The sequence below is a fragment of the Neofelis nebulosa genome, chromosome X (assembly GCF_028018385.1).
Source record: "Neofelis nebulosa isolate mNeoNeb1 chromosome X, mNeoNeb1.pri, whole genome shotgun sequence".
NCBI lineage: Eukaryota > Metazoa > Chordata > Mammalia > Carnivora > Felidae > Neofelis > Neofelis nebulosa.
This window is the reverse complement of record NC_080800.1, coordinates 79,447,218-79,473,576: the sequence shown is the minus strand read 5'-3', so window position 1 is coordinate 79,473,576 and position 26,359 is coordinate 79,447,218.

Below are 26,359 nucleotides of genomic sequence, written 5' to 3'. Positions count from 1 at the left end.
GTTCTGGTTTGCCCTAGTCTCAAGTATTCAGACCACCCTGGAATAATATTCCTTGGACAACCTGTTATAGAGAGACTGAGCATAATCTTCACTGGGGCAATTGGGCTATTACTGACAGAGGTCCTAGAGGACATCTTGAAAGCAAAATATTCAAATAAGACCATATTGTTTGTCCAATCTACTTGGAGAATATTTTTTGGAAAGACAGAGGCTTGTCAGGCCCTATAATTTCTGCACATAAAGGGAAATTAAAAGGACCTTGGCTTGTTAATATTTGGAAGCTAGGCCTTCCCTTTATTTGTACTATTAGCCACAGTGAAATTTATATAAATTGACATATTAACCTAATTTGGGCCTCCCTACACAATGATAAATTTGCATGGACCACTATTTGTGTCCCTTCTTCTTACCTTCTCTTTGCTACTTCCATTTTGCAGATCCAATAGAAGATAATTACAACATTTCTACCTCCCAGGGATGGTTCATGTCCTGAGTAAATAATGATAATATTACCCAATTAAAATCTCCTCTTTATTAGTACTTAGCATGTCTCACCTTGGGTTCCTGTTAATAGCTCTGAGGCCTATATGCATCCATTGGGACTAGGCACACTTTATAAGATTGTTCAACACTAGTACTCAGCTGTAAGAAAAAAAGATTTGTTGGCCTGTAAATCATGGGCATCCTAGCAGCAGTAGGTGTTATCACCTCTGCCACTGTCACTGGAATCACCCTGAATCATACTATCCAAACAGCCCATGTCCTTAATAAATTTATGGTCAACACTACCAAATAATTAATAAACCAAACTTCTATTGACAGGCAAGTTTTGGCCCACCTCGAAGCTCTTGAGACTACAGTGGAATTTATTGGAAAAAGTCTGGAGGCCTTGTTCCTCCACTCTAAACTGCCCTGAGACCCTAACTACCAGCATATTTGCACAACTGGCATTCCTTACAATCACTCCCAATCTTGGGATGCTGTGCAGACACACCTTCACAGTGTTTTTTTTTTCTTCCTACTGCTCTAACAATAGAGAAAATTTAGATGTGACATTGCACCAACAGCTACAATATGCAGAAGATCAACTTAGAAATGAATGAACTGATTCCTGGGCAATGTGGCATGACCTAAATACTTTATCACTTATAGCCAGCACCCATCTAAATTTCTGGTTAACTCTGGGAAGTGGAATGCTTTTACTGTTTCTCTTTTTATGTCTTTGCAGAATCATCCTCCAAACCACCTGAAAACAAAAGAAGGACCAAGAGCTCATCATGATGGTCCTTGAACACAAAACTAGAAAAAACAAAACAAAACAAAACAAAATGTGGGGGGAACTGTGGTGAATAAGTTTAGGAATTCCCAGATCTTGTACCAATGGGTTAATAAGGCTTAGGACAAAAGTGTCTGAGAATACGCAAACAGGGCAAAAGTGCCCCCAGCATAGAACAAAAGCATAGAGCAGAAAGCTGCTTCCACAGAATGAAAACATCCAGAATAGGTAAGAAGGGCTATAGACCACTACAGCAGGGTGAAATTGCCAGGAGCTAATTACAAAAAAAAAAAAAAAAAGTGTTTTGTTGACCCTGAGGTAGCATACTCTGTCTTATCCCCTAGGCAAGTTAAGATAGACATGGTGCCTGGTGCCTGCTGTAAATAGCCATCTGCTTGGTTCCAATTTTGTTTTGTAATTACCCAAACCCTTAATCTGCATATCTTCGAAACCCCTTTTTCTTCACCCACATGAGTTAGTAAACACTGTTTCCTTGTGTCTTTCTGTACGTTGATCACATTTGTAAGCCTTTTGATCCTAATAAATATTGAGCAAGGACCCTTACTCGAGACTCTTGTTTCCTCCTGGATATTAGCTTCTCTCATATTCAATTCCGTGCCCACTTTCTTTCTGGGCAAGAGAGATAGCTCCAGACTCAAAGTCTGAGACATAGATCTATATATCTATAAATCTATATCGAATTTATATCTAGCTATATTTCTATCTATCTATCATTTATGTTCAATCTCTATAAATAGGTCTAGGGGTATATTGCAAGTGAAGAAATTTTTCAAGAAAATATACTAAAACTTGATAAGAACAACAAGAGTCTTGAACATTTAAACCATTACTCCATCTCTTATCCCTCCCAGCTCAGTATCATAGAAACTACATCTCCCGTGCAGGTGAATGTAACCAAGACCACAGGGCTAATTCTCTTCCTATCTCTCAGTCAAGAGCTATAACATCATCTGGTAAGAACAGACTACTTAATTTCTCATCCTCCTCCAAGCTACTCATTGCAGAAGTTAAATTCTAGGTGAATGTGGTAGAGAGGTTGGAGGTTCATTCCTCCTCCAAGTCTCCATTCATAGAGTAAAGGCTCTATTCCAGTTGTTACAGGCAGAAAGCCCTGGGATCCTGATCCTGGGGTATTCAACCCACCTCACTCAGAGAACACAGGTTAAACACTGAGAAGCAAGCAGGGTAAAAAAGGAAGCAAGCAGAGAAGGCTTGAGGCTACCAGCATGTCCAGCATCTAGAGCAGTTTTCCAGAATTTTTTTTCCAGGGGTAAAGTTCATAAGAACAGAGAGCTCTGAAGAACTCCATAGATGAACCAACTGTATTTGAAACAGAGTGGGGGAAAGTTCAAGCCTAAGGGCCCTCTTGAAAACAATGGGCATTTTGGTGGTAAACAAATAAAAGGAAACTGGTAGCTCCTTGAGACCAACAATCTAACAGGTCAGATGCTTTATCAGAGAAAACCAGGAGAGGAGGTCACTAAGAGCTGTCCTGGCATAAGAAGAAACCTCAAATACCTTCCTCAACAACTATCCTTGCAAAGGGGGTCCCAATGTAATCGGATCAAACAGTGGAGCAATTTAGGGTCCAGGGCATTTTCAAGAAAATAGAACAATGAAGGGGCACTTGGGTGACTCAATTAAGCATCTGACTTTGGCTCAGGTCATGATCTCATGGTCCGTGATTTCGAGCCCCATGTCAGGCTCTGTGCTGACAGCTTGGAACCTGGAGCCTGATTTGGATTCTGTGTCTCCCTCTCTCTCTGCCCCTTTCTGGCTTGTTCTCTCTCTCTCTCTTTTTCTCTCAGAAATAGAACAATGAATCAGCAATTAGTAAAGCCTAACAGCTGGATAAAGGGAGAGTCAAAGCAATGACTGCTAAAATGCCATGCTAATGACACTTGGCTAAATTACTGATGAAAACACTATAATTCCAGAGTGACTGCACATGCCCAAGCAACACTCTCTGAGGATTGATATAAGATAATTCACACTTCTGGGGAAATAAACTTCACTAAAATAGTCCAGATAGCCAAGCAAACAACAAAAAATGCCCTGGAATGTGGTTCTGATTATCCAGATTTGCTACAATATATAAATTTTTTTTAATATTTATTTGTTTCTTTTTTAACGTATATTTATTATTGAGAGACAGAGAGAGAGCATGAACATGGGAGGGGCAGAGAGGAGGAGACACAGAATCCAAAGCAGGCTCCAGGCTCTGAGCTATCAGCACAGAGCCCGATGCGGGGCTCGAACTCACCAACTGTGAGATCATGACCTGAGTCGAACTGGGACGCTTAACTGACTGAGCCACCCAGGTGCTCCTATTATATAAAACTCTTAAAAAATGCATGTAAATCCTTAAGATCTTGAATTAGGCAATGATACCTTGAATTAGATATGATACCTAAAGCACAAGTTACAAAAGGAAAAAAATAAATCAGGCATAAAATTGAAAATGGGTTTCAAAAAGCATTATCAAGAAAGTAAAAATCTCCCATATAATTGGAGAAAATATTAGCAAAACATATATAATAAAGGATTAAGGGATTATAGCCAGGATATAAAAATAAGTCTTACAGCTAAACAATATAAAGACAAATGATTAGCAAATAGGCAAAATAATAATAATAATAATAATAAAGCCTGAAGACCCATTTTTCCAAAGAATATATGAAAATAGCCAATAAGCACATGATGAGATGCTCAGCATCATTAGTCAGTAGGGAAATGCAAATCAAAAGCACAATGAGATACATACTCCCACTAAGATGTTTTTAACGAAAAAATATAAAGTGTTGATACAGATGTGGAAAAATTGGAATTATCTTACACTGCTAGTAGAAATATAAAATGGAGTGACTACTATGAAAAAAGTCTAGCAGTCCTCAAAATTAAACATAAAGCTTCCATATGACACAGGAATTCTACCCAGCAAATCCACCAAAAGAATTGAAATGATATGTCCATGCACATACTTCTACATGGATATTTATAATAGCATTATTCATAAGAGCCAAAAAATGGAAATAACTCAAATATCCATCCACTGGTGAATGTATAGACAAAATGCCGTATATCCTTACAAGATAATATTATCTGGTTAAAAAAAAAAAAGAAAAAAAAAACAACAATGACACATGCTACAACATGGATGAACCTTGAAAATATGGTAGGTGGCAGAAGCCAATCACAAAAGACCACATTGTGTATGATTCCATTTATGTAAAATTTTTATAAAAGCATGTATATGAGATAAAATATATACTAGTTGTTGCATAGGATATGCGGGAGGGGAGGATTGAGTATTAATGCCTACATTCATGCAGGTTTTTGGGGGGAAGGTGATGAAAATTTTCTATAACTGATTATAGTTGTGGTTTTACAACTCTGAATATACTAGAAATCATTGAATAATACACTTTATTTTTTCCCTTTCATCCCACCCCAACCTCTTCAAATGGTGAATTATATGTTAATTATATCTCAATACAGTGGTTAACAACAAAAAATAAACTTTCAATTATGACACTAATGCATGCTCTGTAATATTAACTTTTTACAATATTTTATAGTGGAATTTTAAATAATCTAAATACTATTTTAGTCTTTACAGTCTCATGAAGAAATACATTTTGTATGTATATACTATTTGTGTGACTTATTCCATACTTGAAAAAGAGGAATCAAATAGTTTGTGTGAAACTATATCCTGTGAGGCTATAATGTAATAATTTTATTAATTTCAGTATATCAGGTGATTCTGGGCTGAATTTTAACTACCATTCATTGATACCATGGTATATAATTACTTCAACAAGTAGAAGCTGAATTACAAAGGCTATTTTGGTGTAAACAAATCTTAATCTACACTGAGAAGTTTAACGTATCCAGAAACCCCTTCTCCCCAAAGAGGTATTGTGTTGTGTTTAGATTACTATGAGAAAATAATTACAAATATACTAATAATAGGTATAACTAATCTAAAATATTTACTTTCAAGATATAACTATTCAATTTTACATTTGTTATGTGTTTACATAATACAATGCATGTTTAAAGCTCAAAATGAAAGAATCTGAATGCCTGGATCAAAACAGTAACTTTGAAATTAACAATTCTGAAGAAGAATGCCATGTTTATTTAAAGAATAAATTAGGCTATGCCAATTTTGTTTTCCAAAGTTAGCCCAACTACACTGAAGAGATTTTCAAAAGTGCTTAAAGCAATCAGCTCTTCACTCTCTTTGTGAAGATTGTGTATCCCAGGCAGCTGTCCTAACTTAGACTGGAATAAAATTCTTCCTTTCTCTTAAAAAAAAAAAAGAAAAAAGAAAAAAAAAGAAAAAGAAAGCATTCAGCTCTTAATCTATGTGTCAGGTCAATTAATGTTTTTGGCACTGAAAGGCACCTTAATTTCGGCTGCTTCCATCTTTCAATTAACCACTTGTCACTTTAAATTTAAGTTAGAAAACTCTATGCATCTTGTGTATGATTAGCTTAGGTTGCTCAGGTTTTGATGTCTTTGTTTTCTATCTTTTTGTGTATTTTCAAAATGTTTATGAAGCCTACAAAAGATAAATAAGGTAATAGGAGCAATAGGAAAAACTAAGAAAATGTTTATTTTTGTGTTTCTTTACATTATCTAAGATTTCAAATAGTTCATTCTCTACTTGAAAGTACCTAACAAATTTATTCCAACATGTGACCTAACATATTACACCAATTGCCTATCAGTAAGAAAAAATGAGAGAGGGAGAGAGCATTTTGAAAAGACCTAAGTTTTACAGGAAAATTAATACTCCTTTTGAGAAATATGACATCCATTCTTATACACCAAACACTCAGTATGCAACTTGCTCAGAATCTTCTCCAGGTTGTAATGGGATGGTATATACAAAGCTGAGATGTTTTATTAATTTCTAAATGGAAAGCTGTGACTGTCTACAAGCTGCTACAAATAAGTTTGTGACAAGTAAATTTATTTTTTTTACGATATACCCAAAGTAAGAATAACTGATTTTTTTCCTTATTGAATTGCCAAAATTTTCTAATTGCTTGGACAACATATATACATATATATTATATATAGTATTATATATAGTATAGTATATATGTTATACTATATAATATATGCTATTATATATTATATCAATATATAACTATATGTATAATATATGTTTGTATATTAATATGTGCACATATAAACTTTTTGGAACTCAAGGAATTATTCTTGGATCTTTTGTTAGTTTAACAAATATAGCATATTTTCCTTAATACTTACCATAGACTTGAACAGGATACTGATTCAAATTAAACACAATATTTTGTACAGGCACTATTACAGTAACCTAAAGAACAGAGGAGTCAAGAAGTCCACTTTCTAGAATCAGGAAATTTCTATCCAGGGTCAGTCTTCCAAAGCCATGTTAGATGTTAGGAAATGTCATAGCGATGGAATACGTAGCTAATTTTAAAAATATCAGAAACATAAATAAGATTTTATTTATTGTCCTGATATTGTTTTTAGACATAAAGTTTATAATAAAATTGCAACAACCAAAAGTTTGAATCAGACCGTGTCACAGATGTTTTTCCATAGCACTGTAATTAATTCTCTTGGCCCATCTCTGATTTCACCTTCAGTTTCAGCAGACAGTTCCCAGTGAGCTCACTTTCAGCTCACACTTACAATATCTGTTTTTTATTTTTTCTTCTTGTCTTTCCTGCAGGTCTTTCTCTGAAGTCATTGAAGTAAGAAAACTACAACTGGTTCAACTCCTATCTTACACAATATATTTCTTTGTGGTCACCAATCATGGAACAATGCTTTGGACAAATTCACAACATCACACAGTGCAGGTTAGAAACAGAGTATTGGGGAAAAAAATTACAACCCAAAGTGCAATAAAATTATTCATTCCCAATCCTTTCATTTTCTTTTTTTTAAATTTTTTAAAAAATTTATTTTGAGAGACAGAGAGAGACAGCATGAGCAGGGGAGGGAGCGAGAAAGAGAGGGAGACATAGAATCCGAAGCCACCTCCAGGCTCTGAGCTGTTTGTCAGCACAGAGCCCGATGTAGGGCTCAAACCCATGAACTATGAGACCATGACCCGAGCCGAAGTCAGACGCTCAACTGACTGAGCCACCCAGGCACCCCCTCATTTTCTGATAATTGAGTTCATTGTACAACTCCTAAATTTTAGATGGAGAAATCTGAACATCAGAAATCTTGACCAATTTATGCCAACTCACCCAATATGTTAATGGTAGACTCCAGTTTAGAAGCAGGTCTTCTAATTCCAAACAAATGTTTATTTCTTATACTATTGGCTCTGAAAGGACCACCTAATTGCCAGTAAAAATGCAGATGCCTGAGTCCCATTCCAGCTTTTTCTCTGCTTTTCTGCTCCACATATTTGGAAACATTAATGTCATAAGCTCTCAGGTTTTACAACCTCCTAGGGAGAAACAACTGGGGAAAAATTCTGACTGACCTAACTTAAATCAGGTATCAACCTTGGCATCAATTATTTGGCAGATAGAAAAAAGACATTTCCACATATAAGGATAAACCTCTCTAACGGCCTAGAGGATACAGAGGTATAAGACATTTATGAGGAAGGAATAATTCAATTTGAAAAGAATGAAAGGTTTATGCAGCTGGAAAATAATGAAAAAGTGCCTTGGAATAGACCATAACAGGCTTTGTATGCCAGACTGACTGATTTGAACTTTATTCAGTAGATAAGGGGAAATCATTAAAGATTGTTTTAGCAGAAAGCAACATGTCAGAGTTAGATTAAGGTTAATCTACTGGTAACTAAAGTGAATTTGAGTAGGGACGGCCAAGAACAGTGGCACTCAAACTTACGTGTATGTAATAAATAATGTTACTTTAAAAATGATATTTCAGTCAACTGGCCTCAGAGATTATAGTTCTAGAATACATTACAGGAAACATATGTATAATCAGCACCTCAAATATTTCCTACATAACGTACCCTGAGGCCAGGTGTATTATGCATCCATATACATACACACATACATACATACGTAGTCAAAGGTTTCATACATACAAATGTTCCTTACACATATAGTATTTGAGAGTTTCTGCTCTGATTTTTGTTCATGCCAATCATCATAACCAATGCCCTAGTGATATAATTTGGAGGGGAATATGGTGGACAAAAGAACACAGGCTGTCTTCAAAGCAGGCAGCTGTGACTCAGGTCAACCAATTATTGCTATGTAAGAAAGTCAGCCCAGTTTTGTTTGATTATCTGCTTTTTTCAGGAAAAATCAGGTATCTGACTTCTTATGGGAATGCTCCCAATTTTTAAATGTTCAATGTGATATGTGTGTGTGTGTGTGTGTGTGTATGTGTGTGCGTGTGTGTGCAAACCAAAACAAACCAAACCTAAATTTTGGTTGGATTTGGTTCAAGGGAAGCTAATGTGTGACACTGATCTTTCTTGACTAACTCCACTCAGTTCCAGTTATTATATATATATATATATATATATATGTATATATATATATATTATCATTTATATAATTATATAATTAGTAAATAAAATTTATGATGATGATGTGTTCTTGTCCTCATATTTACATGTACTTCTATGGTGTTGTATATGTCAATATGACCTTTTTAGACATTGAGTCTGTCTCCCTAAGTCAGCCAATAGTTTGTCAAAGGCAGGGACAACATCCTGTATTTCAACTCTGCTGTAATTACAATAAGCACATCATAAGTAAAGTGGGGGTTGACTTATGCTAGGGCAATAGATGTCATTCGTGGTTACTGTGTTTTAGGGATCATGATCTGTACAACCTAGTATTAAATATATATTTGACAAATACTTATGAAGAGGAAAATAGTCAATATGTTATATTTTTACTTAAGTTTCCCTATGTTACATGTATTTATGCATACAGATCTTTCTTGCATTATTCTCTTTTCACTTCTTCAGCACAGAGTATGCTGTGTGTTGTGCAAAGGTTTCCCCACACTTACTTTTCAAGTAGTTTTTCAGAGCAGATGTTCCCCCAAGTGTATTTTCTTCCTCTTTCACTAGTATTACTTTCTATACAAACAACAGATTGCTTTTCAGCTGCCCTTTCAATTTAAGGAGAAAAAAAAATAATTCACCACTACTGACATTTGCTTCTCTCTCCCTACCCCAAGATTTTTAGCAAAAATTTATAAAGAAATATGCATCCATCCTTTTCTTTTTCCTTCTCTGCCTCCTTAATGTCATATTATAAAGCTTGGCTTTCAAATCTTTTCCATACAGTTATCTTCTTTGGATTTTCTAAAAAAAAATTGCCTTCTTAAAATATTATTAGAAAAAAGTGTTGTGTTCAGAGACTCATGAACAAAACTCGCTTGGGGAACCTGGGTGGCTCGGTCGGTTAAGCGTCCGACTTTGGCTCAGGTCATGATCTCAAGGTCTGTGAGTTCAAGCCCCGCGTTGGGCTCTGTGCTGACAGCTCAGAGCCTGGAGCCTGTTTCAGATTCTGTGTCTCCCTCTCTCTCTGCCCCTCCCCTGTTCACGCTCTGTCTCTCTCTGTCTCAAAAATAAATAAACGTTAAAAAATATTAGAAAAAAAAACTTGCTTGTCTAAGTATCAATCAAATATAATAGAATACATTTACATTCTCTAAAATTAAAAGCGGATAATTAAGAGAATTTTTCTTCATCTAAAGTTAATTCTTTTGATCATTATCAACAGAGTTTACAGGACTAAGAATGAAAATACATGTGTCAGGGGCGCCTGGATGACTCAGTCAGTTAAACATCCGACTTCGGCTTAGGTCATGGTTTCATGATTCTTGAGTTTGAGCTCCACGTTGGGCTCTATGCTGACAGATCAGAGTCTGGAACCTACTTTGGATTCTGTGTCTCTCTCTTTCTGCTCCACCCACCGCTTGCATTCTGTGTCTGTCTCTCACAAGTGAATAAACATTAAAAAAATTGAAAAAAAAAAGAAAATACAGGTGTCAAATACTGGAATTCACATACCCACTATATATTGCAATAATTACACAACGCAGTTATATATTACCTAAATCTAACTAGATCTTATATTTGAATAGTATTTTGTAGGTTGCAAAGCATTTTTACATACACTATCCCATTTAATACTCACACAAGCTAATATGGGTTGTATTTTTCTTAGTTTTACAGGTATGGGCTGAGAAATGATCTACCCAAGCTCACACAGCCAGCAAGTTGGGATGCCAACAATCCAACCTAAATTCAGTTATCTTTATGCACTGGACTACCCTGCCTCTCTGCCACTTCTATAATGACTTTCAAAGCATCCTCAATTGCATTTTTTAAGTTTATTTATGAGAGAGAGAGAGAGAGAGAGAGAGAGAGAGAGAATGAGCAGGGAAGAGCCAGAGAGAGGACAGAGTGATAATCCCAAGAAGGCTCTGTGCTGTCAGTACACAGCCTGATGTGGGACTCAAACTCATGAACCATGAGATCATGACCTGAATCAAAGGGAGGATGCTTCACTCACTGAAGCACCCAGGCACCCCCTCAATTGCATTTTTAAGTTTTGTTGAAATATAATTCAAACACCATATACTTCATCCACTTAAAGCATACAATTTAATGGTTGTTAGTATTCACATTTTTGTGCAACCATCACTAAAATAGAACTTTAAAACATTTTCATCACTCCAAAAAGAAACATACTTATTAGGAGTCACTCCCCACTCTCCCGCACTCTGGACTCTGGGAACTACTAATCTACTTTTATGTTTATGGATTTGGCTCTTCTGGACATTTCATATAGATACAATCATACAATGTGTGGCCTTTTGTGTTTGTCTCTTTTCACTTAGCATAATGATGTTTTCAAGGCTCATCTATGTTGTGGCATGTATCAGTACTTCATTATTTTTTATGGCTGAATAATATTCCATTGTATGAACAGTACCGTGTACGGATAGTAAACTTTTTTGCTTATCCATCCATTAATTGATGAATGTTAGTGTTTTTTCACTTTCTGTTTATTTCAAATAATACTACTAAGAATATGCAATTGTAGGGGCGCCTGGGTGGCTCAGTTGGTTAAGGGTCTGACTTCAGCTCAGGTCACGATCTTGCGGCCCGTGAGTTTGAGTCCCGCGTCGGGCTCTGGGCTGATGGCTCAGAGCCTGGAGCCTGCTTCCAATTCTGTGTCTCCCTCTCTCTCTGCCCCTCCCCCGTTCATGCTCTGTCTCTCTCTGTCTCAAAAATAAATAAACATTAAAAAAATTAAAAAAATTAAAAATTAAAAAAAAGAATATGCAATTGTTTTTTCACATGTAATATATCCTCAGCATTTTTATTTGGTGAGCCTGTTCAAAAGCCTACAGAGGAGTATACTTGTGGCACTTTGGGGTATCTGAAAAAAGTTGAGTATGACTGAAAGCCTAGAATAAATATTTTGAAGCAGAGAGTAGTGAAAGTTGAGGTTAGAGTTTTAGGAAGGTGTCAGATCCAGGGAGGCCACGGAGACAATTTTAAGTATTTTATCTTTTTCCAAGGAGCACATTAAAGCCATCAAAGAGTTTTAATCATGCTGGTAGTTATTTGTTTGTAACTTTATAAAGATCACTTTGGTTATACTGTGGAGAAAAGATTGGAGGGAAGACAGGAGAACTTGTCAGGAGTCTATCTCAGCAATATCTTTAGAAAAATCAAATCTATACATTATCTTCACCTAAAAGGTATTGCTTCATTTCTTTCTAATACTGAGGCATCTTTACAACTATGGCAGGTGTAGTGTCCTATGAAGTAATTATTTAAAATGCTCTTAAAATATTTCTCCAGCCTACTTTTATTGTTGAAAGTAAACCTCTGCTTTCCAAATAACAATTCTTTAGGCCTTTCGGTGTACATGGCAGTGTCAGAGTGAGAAAGAGTGTCAGAGATCTAATCTGATTCATTAATATTATAAAAAATAAAATGAAGCTCAGAGAGATTGTTTCCTCAAGATCACAACTGTATCTTATTTCTCTTGACTTCCAGTAGAATATTCTTTCCACTATAATATGGTTCTTTCATATTTAGTATCCATCATTCAACAAGTATTTGTGGAGTACCTATTTAGGGTCTAAAACTGTGAAAAGTGATGTGCTTTTTTGACCCTGAGAAGCCCTTAAAGAGACGAAGCTTATTTGTCTGCATTTCTGGACAATAGTAATAGAGTTTACAGATATGGAACAGGGTAAGTTCTAACATGATTTGGATTTTTATCCTTAGGTACAATATCTGTTCAAATACCTGCCTCACAGCTTTTTGTGAGAAATAAATGAGATAAGTGTGTTATGTATTTTTCACAATGTCTGGAAAATAGTAAGTACACAATGATGTTAGGATAGAGAATGCATTGAGGACAAGCTAAATAGAATGTCTGAGAAGACAGAGATCAATACAGGCTGGAGTCGCTGGAGAAGGATTCATGGAGGTAAGGGTACTCTGAATTGGGCTTTGATGGAATGGAAAGCACTATTCACTTTTCTAGGCTTGTCAGAGTAAAATTGTAGGTAACAAAAAAGTTCAGGGTCACATTCTAGAGTTTGCATTCTTCCTTTACTTAACATGTCCTCCAACAAAACTTTGGAAATAAATGCTACTAAGAACTTGGGATTTAATGTCTTTTTATCTCTAGTGGAAATATGTACTTATTGGAGAATGGGTCATGAAGATTATAAATGTGTTTCTTGTTTATATAACATGACTCATATCTTGGAAGATATATAGGTAGATTTTAAGGAAATCTTTTATGTACTTTGAATTCTTGGTTCAAATTTCTTCTTTGTGGCCTTTTAAGATGAAGTTTCTTAAGGAATTGAAACAATAACCTAATAACTTTAAAAGTTATTGCTGCATGCTTTCTCTTTATTATGTAAAGTAGTGATATGAATTCGACCTCTTAGCTTATTTTCTTCTAATGAAAAGATTTGCTAAAATAGAACACATCAGTACAAGTAAGACTGACCATATCATCTTCTTCTTGCTTTGATCTTGAGTCCAATAGCTTGAACTATCACCATTTACCAGTCTTGTTCTATCAGGCTCTTTAGTATGGATCAATGAAATTTCTGTAAGTATCTGCAATTTCCTGTTTTCCTTATGTATTACAAAACAACCTAAAGGCCTGTGGTGATCCTAGAATTTCCCAATAAGCAGTTCAAAACTGGGTGCAGACAAGCTTGCTTAATTATTAGGCAGCATTAAAAGTAGAATTTAAAATAAGAATGTCAAAAGATGCTTTAAAAATGAGAATTTTGGGGGTGCCTGGGTGACTCATTCAGTTAAGCTTTGGCTTTGGCTCAGGTCATGAACTCCAGCTCTTGAGTTCAAGCCTGGCATGGGGCTCTGTGCTGACAGCTCAGAGACTGGAGCCCACTTCGAATTCTATGTCCCCCTCTTTCTCTTCCCCTCCCCCACTCTCTCTCTCTCTCTCTCTCTCTGCTTCAAAAATAAAGATTAAAAAAATTAAATTAAAAAAATAAAAATGAGCGTTTTTTTTTTCTTTCAAAGTTTTATTTATATCCTACTTAGTGAACATTTAATATAATATTGGTTTCAGGAGTAGAATTTAGTGATTCATCACTTACATATAACACCCAGTCTTCAACAGGACAAGTGCCCTTCTTAATAACCATCACCCATTTAACCCATTCTCCACCCACCTCCGTCCATCAACCATCAGTTTGTTTTCAATCATTAAGAGTATCTTATGGTTTGTTTCCCTCTATCTTTCTTTTTTTTTCACTTAACATATGATCATCTGCTTTGTGTCTTAAATTGCACATATAAGTGATGTCCTATGATATTATCTTTCTCTGACTGACTTATTTCATTTAGCATAATACACTGTATTCTCATCCATACTGTTGCAAATGGCAAGATTTATTTCTTTTTGATGGCTGAGTAATATTCCATTGTATTATTCCATACTATCTCTTTATCTCCTCATCAGTTAATGAACATTTAGGCTCTTTCCATAGTTTGGTTATTTTTGATAATGTTTCTATAAACATCAGGATTCAGGTACCCATGTGAACCTGTATTTTTGTGTCTTTTGGGTAAAAACCTAGTAGTGCAATGCTGGGTCATAAGGTAGTTTTATTTTTAACTTTTTGAAAGTTTTCCAGACAGGTTGCACCAGTTTGCATTCTCACAAAGAGTGCAAGAGGGTTTCCTTTTCAAAAAATGAGTATTTTTGTCAAGTAAATATGAAACAAATGTCAATTCTGTCTTAATGTTGTGACCTGTGACAAAATACCTAACCTCTAATTCTAAGCTGTTTTTTTGAAAACTGGCAATAATAAAACTGCCTACATCACAGAGAGCATAAATCATAAACTAAAATAGTGTATAAGAAAAAGCTCGTCACTAGTAAATAAAACAGTTTTCCTTTAACGAGTTCTTACTTTACAAAACACTGTGCTACCTACATGTATTAGTTTCTAGGGCTGCCATAACAAAGTACTGCAAAATTGGTAGCTTAAAACAATAAAAATTTATTCTCTCACATTTCTGGAAGCCAGAAGTCCAAAATCATGGTGTCAACAGGACCATGTTCCCTTTGATGTTTCTAGGAAAAATTCCTTCCTTGCCTTGTCTACCTTCTGGTTGTTTTTGATAATCCTTGTCATCTTTTGCCTCACATATGCATCCTTCCAATCTCCACCTCTGTCTGCCCATTCCTTCTACATTGTGTGCCTAAAACTGTTCAAATTTCCATCTTCTTATAAGAGCACACATCATACAGGATTTAGAGACCATCTTAATCCAGTATGACCTCACCTTAACTTACATCAGCAAATATTCTATTTCCAAATAAAGTCACATTCACAGATTCCAAGTGGACATGAATTTTGAATTTCAGGATACACTAACCCAATAGAGGATGCTAAAGCCACTACCTTGCCAAATTTTGTTAATTCTGAAAGGTGGATATTATTAAATTTGTTTTAGAGCGAAAAGAATTAAAGTTCAGAATACTTTGACAAGGTCACACTGCTTATAACTTGAAGGGTCAGTATTCTAGTTTATAGCTTACTGGATGCCAATACCTTTTCACTCTGCCATTATGATGCTCATACAACATTATATGAGTATAAGAAAATTTAAAACATCTTATCACCATGAAATTGTAGGAGTACTTATTTATATGGAAGACTCATTACAGTATAACATAACTTGTTACAAGTATATATTTTTAAGTTTGAATACATACTGAAAAATTGTCTTGCAGAAAGATTTACATTAATTTACACTTTATCTAACAAAGTGTTATTACAGTTTAATATTTTTTTGCCTTTACCAAAGTGTTTGGTCAAAAATAATTTTATTTTTAATTCAACACCCAAAAAACAAATAATCCAGTGAAGAAATGGACAAAAGACATGAACAGACATTTCTCCAAAGATGACATCCAGATGGTCAACCAACACATGAAAAAGTGCTCAACGTCACTCATCACCAGGGAAATACAAATCAAAACCACAGTGAGATACCACCTCACAACTGTCCGAATGGCTAACATTAAAAACTCAGGCAACAACAGATGTTGTCAAGGATGCAGAGAAAGAGGATCTCTTTTGCATTGTTGGTAGGAATGCAAGCTGGTGCAGTCACTCTGGAATACAGTATGGAGGTTCCATAAAAAATTAAAAATAGAACTACCCTAGGCCCAGCAATTGTACTACTAGGTATTTTTCCAAGGGATACAGGTATGCTGTTTCAAAGGGACACATGCACCCCCTTGTTTATAGCAGCACTATCAACAATAGAGAAAGTATGGAAAGAGCCTAAATGTCCATCAACTGATGAATGGATTAAGAAGATGTGGTTTATATATTCAATGGAATACTACTTGGCAATGAGAAAGAACGAAATCATGCCATTTGCAACTACGTGGATGGAACCAAAGGGTATTATGCTAAGTGAAAGTAGTCTGTCAGAAAAAGACAAATATTATATGACTTCACCCATATGAGGACCTTAAGACACAGAATAGATGAACATAAGGGAAGGGAAGCAAAAATAATATAAAAACAAGGAGGGGGACAAAACATAAGAGACTTTTAAATATGGAGAACAGAGGGTTACTGGAGGGGTTCTGGGAGGGGGGATGGGTTAAACGGGTAGGGGGCATTAAGGAATCTACTCCTGAAATCATTGTTGCACTATATGCTAACTAATTTGGATGTAAATTAAATAAAGAATAAATAAAAATTAAAAAAATATTTTTTACATAATATGTTTATTTGAGTTTTAGTAAGGCTAAATATTTTCAAAATGTTTGCTGAACATGTGTGTTCTGATTTTGTGAATTGTCTGTATATTTAATATATTACTATATCGGGGTGTTCTATTCTACTTATTGATTTATAAAAGTTGGTTATATATTTATGCCATCAATTCTGTATCTTAGTTGTTGCAACTAATTTTTTTAGTTTGTGATTTTATTTTATAGTTGCTAATTTAAAAAAATAATGTTTATTCATTTTTAAGAATGAGAGAGACAGAAAGTGAGCAGGGGAGAAGCAGAAAGAGAGGGAGACACAGAATCCAAAGCAGGCTCCAAGCTCTGAACTGTCAGCACAGATCTGGACCTGGGGCTCAAACTCATGAGCCACTAGATCATGACCTGAGCCAAAGTCGGACCCTTAAACGACTGAGCCACCCAGGCGCCCCAGTATATTTTCTAATTTTTAAATAAAGTTTTAAATTATAATGCATTGAAATAATTGCTTATATTTATTAATTCTGCATTTTGTCTCTTGCTTAGGAAAACCTTCCCAACTTCAAAGTTATAAAAATACTATACTATATTTTCTTCTTGTACTTATATAGTTTAATGTTTACATTGACTCTTTAGTTCATATGAGATTTTTTTTAATATAAGGAATGAGAGTTATATTGAGTTTCAAGTTTTTAAATGGTTTATCAATATTCCCAATAACTAAATAATGTGAAGTGCTACCTTTATTATATATTAAACCTAATTATATAAAAATTTGCTTATGTACATTCTGATTTGCTCAAGAACCAGTATGATATTATGTAAAATATGATAGTTATATAATAATTTCATTATCTTATATAATAAGTTTACATTGGTTATTCATTTTCCCTCAGAATTATCTTTTCTATTTTTATTCCTTCATTTTTTTCAGATTAAGTGTTGAATAACATTATTAGAAATACATGGGACCCAGAAGAGCCAGAACAAACTTGAAAAATAAAATAAAGTTGGAGGAGCCACTTTTACCAATTTCAAAACTTACTGCAAAGGTACAATAATCAAGACAATGTGGCACTAACATAAGAATAGATATATGGACCAGAGGAATAAAATTCAGAGTCCAGAAATAAACTCATAAATGTATGGCCAAACATTTTTCAACACAGATGTCAAGATCATTCAATGGAGAAAGAATAATGTTTTCAATGAATGGTGTTGGACCAACTGGAAATCCACATGTAAAATGATGAAGGTGGACTCCTGCCTCACACCATATACAAAATCTTAAAGTATCAAAGACCGAAATCTAAGAGCTAAAATTATAAAACTCTTTGAAGAAAATTTAGGAGTAAATCTGTTCCCTTGTATTAGTCAGTGGATTCTTAGGTACTATAACAGAAACAGAAGAAACAGAAGAAAAAAATAGATAAATTGGACTTCATCAAATTTAAAAACTTTTGTGCATTGAAATATAATATCAAGAAAATGAAAAACAACTCACAGAATGGGAGGAAATATTTGCAAATCACATTTCTGGTAATGGACTGATAACCAGAATTTATAAGTAATACAATTCAACAATATAAAGACTAGCAATCCAATTTAAAATTAAAAAAACAGAGCTACCGTATGACACAGCAATAGCAATACCAGGAATTTACTCAAGGGAAACAGGAGTGCTGATGCATAGGGGTACGTGTACCCCAATGTTTATAGCAGCACTTTCAACAATAGACAAAGTATGGAAAGAGCCTAAATGTCCATCAACTGATGAATGGATTAAGAAAATGTGGTTTATATATTCAATGGAATGTATTGGCAATGAGAAAGAATGAAATCATGCCATTTGCAGCAACGTGGATGGAACTAGAAGGTATTATGCTGAGTGAAATAAGTCACTCAGGGAAGGACAGATACATGTTTTCACTCATATGTGGATCTTGAGAAACTGAACAGAAGACCATGGGGGAAGGGAAGAGGAAAAAAAAATAGATACAAACACAGAGGGAGGGAGGCAAACCACAAGAGATTATTAAATACAGAGAACAAACTAAGGGTGGATGGGGGGTGGGGAAGAGGGAAAATGGGTGATGGGCACTGAAGAGGGCACTTGTTGGGATGACCACTGGGTTTTGTATGCAAGCCAATTTGACAATAAATTATATTCATAAAAATAAATATAATAAAATACAATACAATAATAATGGGCAAAATTTCTAAATAAGCATTTCTACAAAGAATTGTGGATGATCAATAAGCACAGTAAAAGATTATTAACATCATTAATCATTAGGGAAATGTGAATGAAACCCACAAGATACCACTTCATATCCACTAGGATAGCTATAATAATGAATAAAAAGGAAAATGAAAGTGCTGGCAAGTATGTGGATATAGTGGAACCCTTATACATTGTTGGTGGGTATGTGAAATGGGACAACCACTGTAGAAAACCTTTTGGTTATTCCTCAAAAAGTTAAAAAAAGTGTTACCATATGACCCAGCAATTCCATATATATATATATATATATATATATATATATATATATACACAGACACACACATGCACACACACACTCAAGAGAACTAAAACCTTACGCACACACACACACTTGTACATAAAACTTCATAAACACATTATTCAAAATAGTTAAATGTGGAAAAAACTCAAATCGCCATCAATTAATGAATGATTAAACAAAGTGTGCTATATCCATACAATGAAGTATTATTCACCCATAAAAAGGAATGAATTGCTGGTATTTGCTAAATATAGATGAACCTTAAAAACATTATTCTAAGTAAAAGAAGCCAGACATAAAATGCCACATGACATAGGATTCCATTTTATATGAAGTGTTCAGAATAAGCAAACCCATTAGAAACAGAAAATAGTCTAGTGGGTTGTTAGGAATGGTGGAAGAAGGGAATTGAGAAGTATGGCATTTCTTTAGGGGGTGGCAAAATGTTCTGGAATTAGTACTAATATTTGTACAATCATGTGAATGGACTAAAAACCACTGAATTGTATGTGCTAAAATAGTCAAAATGGATCTTACATAATGTGATTTTTTTGCAATGAAAACTATATTAAAGAACATAATAATTCCAGGTGACAATGTAGGCAATTTAAGACCCTGAACTCACTTGCTCCATGGAACACACCATATTACACCTATTTACAGAGTAATTCCTCCCAAAGAGAACTGAGAACCAACTGAACAGCTTCAGCACAACAAAATATAGAGAGAACATCAAAAGTGAATGACAAGAGAGACCGATACAGTAATGAATGGATCCACAACTCCTTACTGCAAACTCCAGTGGGTAAGGATAGTACTGAGGGACTATCAAGAGATTTGTCTGTCCTTGGGCACAGAAAAAAAAGCTTCAGTTTAAAAGAACAACTAGCACATAAAAGAGCCAGCCCTAGAACTCCACCAAACTGGGGCAGAGGAACTCTCTCTGGGTCAGAAAAATTGGAAAACCACATGGTTTACATGCCCCCTTTCACCTTGAAAGCATAGACCAGAGCAGGATCTGGATGCCATAGCTAGCTTGTTATTTCAGGAAGTCCTGGGTCCCCTAGCCCACACTAGTACCAGTAACACTGGGGCACAGAAAAAAAAAGTTGCAGCTTAAAAGAGAAACTAGCACATAAAAGAACCATTCTTAAAACTCTGCTAAAAGATGAGCAGGGAGGAAGAGCTGCTAGAAATCTTTCTAGGTGGGAGGGGCTGATGGACACAGTCTATGCGCCCCCGCTCCTTTAAAAGCATAGACCAGTGCACAGTTTGGGTGCCCTAACCAGTCTGCTGCCTCAGTGAGCCTCGACTACCTAGCTCACAAGATTTTCAGCCATCCCAAAAGGTTGGCTACGAACTGGTGCACAGGGGAACATCCATGGTCAGTACACATTACGTCTCCAGCCTTTGCACCCAGGTGACACAGGCACAAAGCACTTTGGAAGACTCCAGGAAAACACCATTTTGGCTTCAGATGGTTTTCTAGAGCACTCCTAGTACACAGTGCTTTGGAATCTCCCAGCTGATACTTGCTTCAAATTCAGTCACCCTGCCAAGGTGTCCCTACACAGATCACCCTGTAAATCCCAGGTCAATGCCTGCATTCCTTCCAGCCACCCTGCCAGGGCACCCCCATTGTAGAGCACCCTGGAAAAAACTCCAACCTCACAAGTTTCTACTGCAGTCCTCGGCAAGTGCACCCTCTGCACTGAGCACCCTGAGACCCCATTGTTTATAACCCATTCAGCTTCAGCTATCTCACCCTCAGTGTACAGAGCCTTGAGAAAACCCAGTTTGCAATCACTTCAGCTTCAGCTGTTCTGCCAGGGCAAACTTTGCAATGAAGAGCCCTGGGACCACACTGGCCCACACCCACTTCAGCATTACCTGTTCCGCCAAGGTGCCCTCTATGCAGAGCACCCCAGAATGCCCCAACCTGTAGCCCACCTTGGTTCCAGCCATCCCTCTGGGTCAGTCTGTGTGTAGAGAGTCCTTGAAAACCCTGGCTTATACTCACTTCAGCCTCAACTATCCTGTGAAGCTGTCCTCTGTAAGTAGAGCCCCAGCACCTCCAACCTGCACCCACTTTAGTTTCAGTTATCCTGCCAGGACATCCTCTGTTTCAAGAGCACAAGGACCTCCTGGCCTGCACTCTGCTTCAGCTCTAGCCACCGACCAGTGCACCCTCTGCACAGAGCACCCTGGAACAACCTGACTTGTACCCATTTCAGCTTCAGCTGTTCTGCCAGAGTGCCCTCAGCATATAGAACACCAGGACATCCTGCCTGTACTCACTTCACCTTTAGCTATCCTGCCAGACTGCCTACTGAGCAGAAAGCCTCAGGGCCTCCCAACAAGCACCCAGTGTCAGATCCAGTCACCTTGCAAGGGCACCCACTATGCAGAGAAGCCCAAGACACTGCAGATAACACCTACTTCAGCTTCAGCTATCCTGCCAATGTGCCTTCTGCGTGTAGAGCCTTGGAACATTCAGATTTGCACTCATGTTAGCTTTGGTTGTTCTGCCAGGGCAGCTGCTAAGTAGAGAACCCAGGAACCACACTGATCTATTCTCACTTCAACTCTAGCTGTCCTTCCAGGGACCCACACTCTTTGCCAGGGTCCCCACAAGAGCCCGAGACCCCCAGACCACTCCAGCCACAGCTCCAGCAAGCCAACAAGTCACCAAGCACACACAGTCTACATAAAGGGTAAGCATACGCAAGACCATTCCTTCAAGTTTAGAAGAATTAGCTGCTCTGCCTAACCCATAGAAATAAACACAGAAAATCAAGCAAAATGGGGAGACAAGAAAATGCTCCAGAAAAAAAAAATAGATAAGACCTCAGAAAAGGAAGTAAATGAAGCAAAGATAAGCAATATAGCTGAAAATGAATTTAAGGTAATGATTGTAAAAATGCTTACCCAGTACAGAGAAAAGTGGCAGAACTCAGTGAGACTTTCAATAAAGAGATAGAAAATATAAAAAGAGACAATCAGAATTGAAGAATACAATAACTGAAACAAAAAATACCCTAGTGGGAATCAATGGTAGATTATCAGATGCAGAAGAATGTATCAGCAATCTGGAAAACAAGGTAATGGAAAGCACTAAAGCTGAACAGTGAAAAGGGACAATACTTTTTAAAATGAAGATAAGGTATCTCTTGGATAGCATCAAACATATAAACATTTGCAATATAGGGGTCTCAGAAGAAGAAGATAGATAAAAGTGAAGAAAGCTTATTTAAATAAATAGCTGAATACTTCCATAACCTAAGGAAGGAAGTAGACATCCAGGTTCAAGAAGCACAGAGGGTTTCAAACAAGATGAACTTACGGAGGTCCACACAGTGACACATAATAATTAAATGTCAAAGTTTAGAGATAAAGAGATAATTTTAAATGTAGCAAGAGAGAAAAGCAAAAAGTTACCTACATGGGAAACCCTATAAGGCTATCACTTGATTTTTCAACTGAAACTGTAGGCCAGATGGGAGTGGCATCATATATTCAAAGTGCTGAAAAAAAAATACAGCCAGGAATACTCTACTTGGCAAGATTATCATTCAGATTTGAAGGAAAGAAAACAATTTTCCAAAACAAACAAAAGTAAAAGGAGTTTATCAACACTAAACCAGCCTTATAAGAAATGTTAAAGACAGTTCTTTAAGTGGAAACAAAGGCTATTATTAGACATAAGAAAATTATGAATAAAAAGATGTACAGTATGACAGCATATACATAAAACATGGAGGAGTGAGTAAAAATGTTTGTTTTTAAGAATACCCTTGAACCTAAATGGCCATCAATGTAATAAGACTGCCATATACTTAGGATGTTATATATGAGCCTCATGGTAACCACAAGCCCAAAACCTATAATAGATTCACAAAAAAGAAAAAGAAATGAAGAGAAAATAATAGCACTACAGAAATTCATCAGTCACAAAGAAAGAGAGCAAGAGAAGAATGGAACAGATAAAAAACTACAAAAACATCTAGAAAATAAATAACAAAATGGCAATAAGTACATGTCTATCAATAATTACTTTTAGTGTAAATAGCCTAAATTCTCCAATCAAAAGACATGAGGGGGTGAAATATATTTTAAAAAGAGCCATTTATATGCTGCCTACTAGAGACTTACGTCAGACCTAAAGACACATACAGACTGGAAATAAATGGAAGAAAAAACACCATGCAGATAGAAGTAAAAAAAAAAAAAAAAAAGCCAGGGTGGCAATACTTACATGAGAGAAAATAGACTGTAAGGTAGACTGTAACAAGATACAAGGAAGGACATTACATAATGATAAAGAAATCAATCCAAGAGGATATAATAATTATAAATATATATGCACCCAACATTTGAACACCTAAATACATAAAGCAAATATTAATGGACATAAAGAGAGAAATATAGGGGCACCTGGGTGGCGCAGTCGGTTAAACGTCCGACTTCAGCCAGGTCACGATCTCGCGGTCCGTGAGTTCGAGCCCCGCGTCAGGCTCTGGGCTGATGGCTCGGAGCCTGGAGCCTGTTTCCGATTCTGTGTCTCCCTCTCTCTCTGCCCCTCCCCCGTTCATGCTCTGTCTCTCTCTGTCCCAAAAATAAATAAAAAACGTTGAAAAAAAAATAAAAAAAAAAGAGAGAGAAATAGAGGGGTGCCTGGGTGGCTCAGTCGGATGGGCATCCGACTTTGGCTCAGGTCATGATCTCACCGTCTGTGGGTTCGAGCCCCGCATTGGGCTCTGTGCTGACAGCTTGGAGCCCAGACCCTGCTTTGGATTCTGTGTCTCCCTCTCGCTCTGCCCCTCCCTGACTCAAGCTCTGTCTCTCTCTCTCTCTCAACAATAAATAAATATTTTAAAAAATTAAAAAAAAAGAGAGAAATAGAGTTTAATAAAATCATATTAGGGGACTTTACCATCCTACTTACATCAATAGATAGATCATCCAGGCAGAGAATCAAAAATGAAACTGTTTGAATGACACATTAGACTAGATGATAACAGATGTATACAGAATATTCCATTAAAAACAACAGAATGCACATTCTTTTGTAGTGCGCATGAGACATAGTCCAGAATAGATCCCATGTTAACCTTTAAAGCAAACCTCAAAAAATTTGAAAAGATTGAAATCATGCAATGCATCTTTTTTGACAATGATATGAAACTAGAAGTCTATCACAAGGAAAAAAAAAGGAAGAAAAAAGTAAAAGAAAAAAACTGGAAAAAACATAAATCCCTGCAGGTTAAACAACATGATGCTAAAAAACCAATAAGTCAACAAAGAAATCAAAGAAATAGTTAAAAGATACATGGATCAAATGAAAATGAAAGCACAACAGTCCAAATCTTTGGGACATCGCAAAAAACAGTTCTAAGAGAGAAATACATAGCAATATAGGCTTACCTTAAGAAACAAGAAAATGCTCAACTAAACAATGAAAATTCATACTTAAAGGAACTAGAAAAAGGACAAAAAAAATGAGAAAAAAAAGAATAAAGACCAGAGCAGAAATAAATGGCATAGGGACTTAAAAAGAAAACATTAAAAAGATAATGAAACCAAGAGCTTTCTTTGAAAAGATAAACAAAACTGACAAACCCTCAGTCAAAAATCATTAAAAAAAGATAAAACCCAAAATAAAAATAGGAAACAAAGGAGTAAAGATAACAACTAACATTCCAGAAATACAAAGGAATATAAGACAATACTATGAAAAATTATTTACCAAGAAATTGGAGAACCTAAAAAATGAACAAATTCCTAGACACTGGGAAATTCCAGTTTCTTCCAAAACTGAATCAGGAGGAAATAGAAAATCGGAACAAATTGATTAGTCCATAACAAAATTGAATCAGTAAACAAAAAACTACAGAAAAAGAAAGAAAGAAAGAAAGAAAGAAAGAAAGAAAGAAGAAAAGAAATGAAAAGAAAACCCAGGAATAGATGGATTCATAGGCAAATTCTACCCAACATTTAATGAATAGTTATTACTACTCTCCATAAATTAAAAAAAAAAAAACATAAGAGGAAGTAAAGCTCCTAAGTATATTCTACAAGCCCAGCATTACCCTGTACCAAAACCAGAAAAGACATCATGAAAAAATAAAACTGAAGGACAGTATCCCTGATGGGGGCAACTGAGTAGCTCAGTCAATTAAATATCTAACTCTCGGTTTCTGCTCAGATCATGATCTCAGGTTTTTAGGATTGAGCCCTGCATCAGGCTTTGCACTGACAGCATGGAGCCTACTTGGGATTCTCTCTCTCTCCCCCTCTCTCTCTCAAAATAAATAAATAAGCATTTAAAAAATTATCCCTGATGAATATAGATGCAAAAATCCTCAACAAAATAGTAGCAAACCACACTCAACAATACATTAAAAGGATCATTCACAATCATCAGGCAGGATGAATTCCAGAGAAGCAAGGATGGTTCAGTATTTGCAAGTCAATCAACATGATATACCACATTCATAAAATAAAACCATATAATTATCTCCAAATATGCATAAAAAAGCATTTCAAAAAATTCAACATCCATTCCTGGAAAAAACTCTCAACAGAGTGGATTTACAGGGAACATGCCTCAACATAATAAAATCCATATATGAAAAACCCACAGCTAATATTATACTCAATGGTGAAAAGCAGAGGTTTTTCCTTTGAAATTAGGAGTAAGTCAAGGATGTCCACTCTTGCTACTTTTATTCTACATCCTACTGGAAGTCTTAGCTACAGCAATCAGGAAAGAAAAAGAATAAGAGGCATACATATTGTTAAAGAAGAAGTTAAACAGTCATTATTTGTAGATGTCATAATACCATACATAAAAAGCCTTCGAGGGGCACCAGAGTGGCTCAGTTGGTTAAGCGTCCAACTTCAGCTCAGGTCATGATCTCACAGTCTGTGAGTTTGAGCCTTGTGCCAGGCTCTGTGCTGACAGCTGGGGGCCTGGAGCCTGCTTCAAATTCTGTGTATTCCTCTCTCTCTGCCCCTCCCCTGTTCTCACTCTGCATCTCTCTCTCAAAAATAATAAATAAACATTAAAACAATTTAGAAAAAACCCTCAAGACTGCACCAAAAAACTACTCGAAGTAAATGAATTTAGTAAAACTTGAAGACACAAAATTAATACCCAGAAACTAGTAGCATTTCTATGCAGTAATAATAAAGTAGCAGAAACAGAAATTAAGAAAAAAATTCCATTTACAATTGCACCAAAAAGAATAAAAGACCTAGGAATA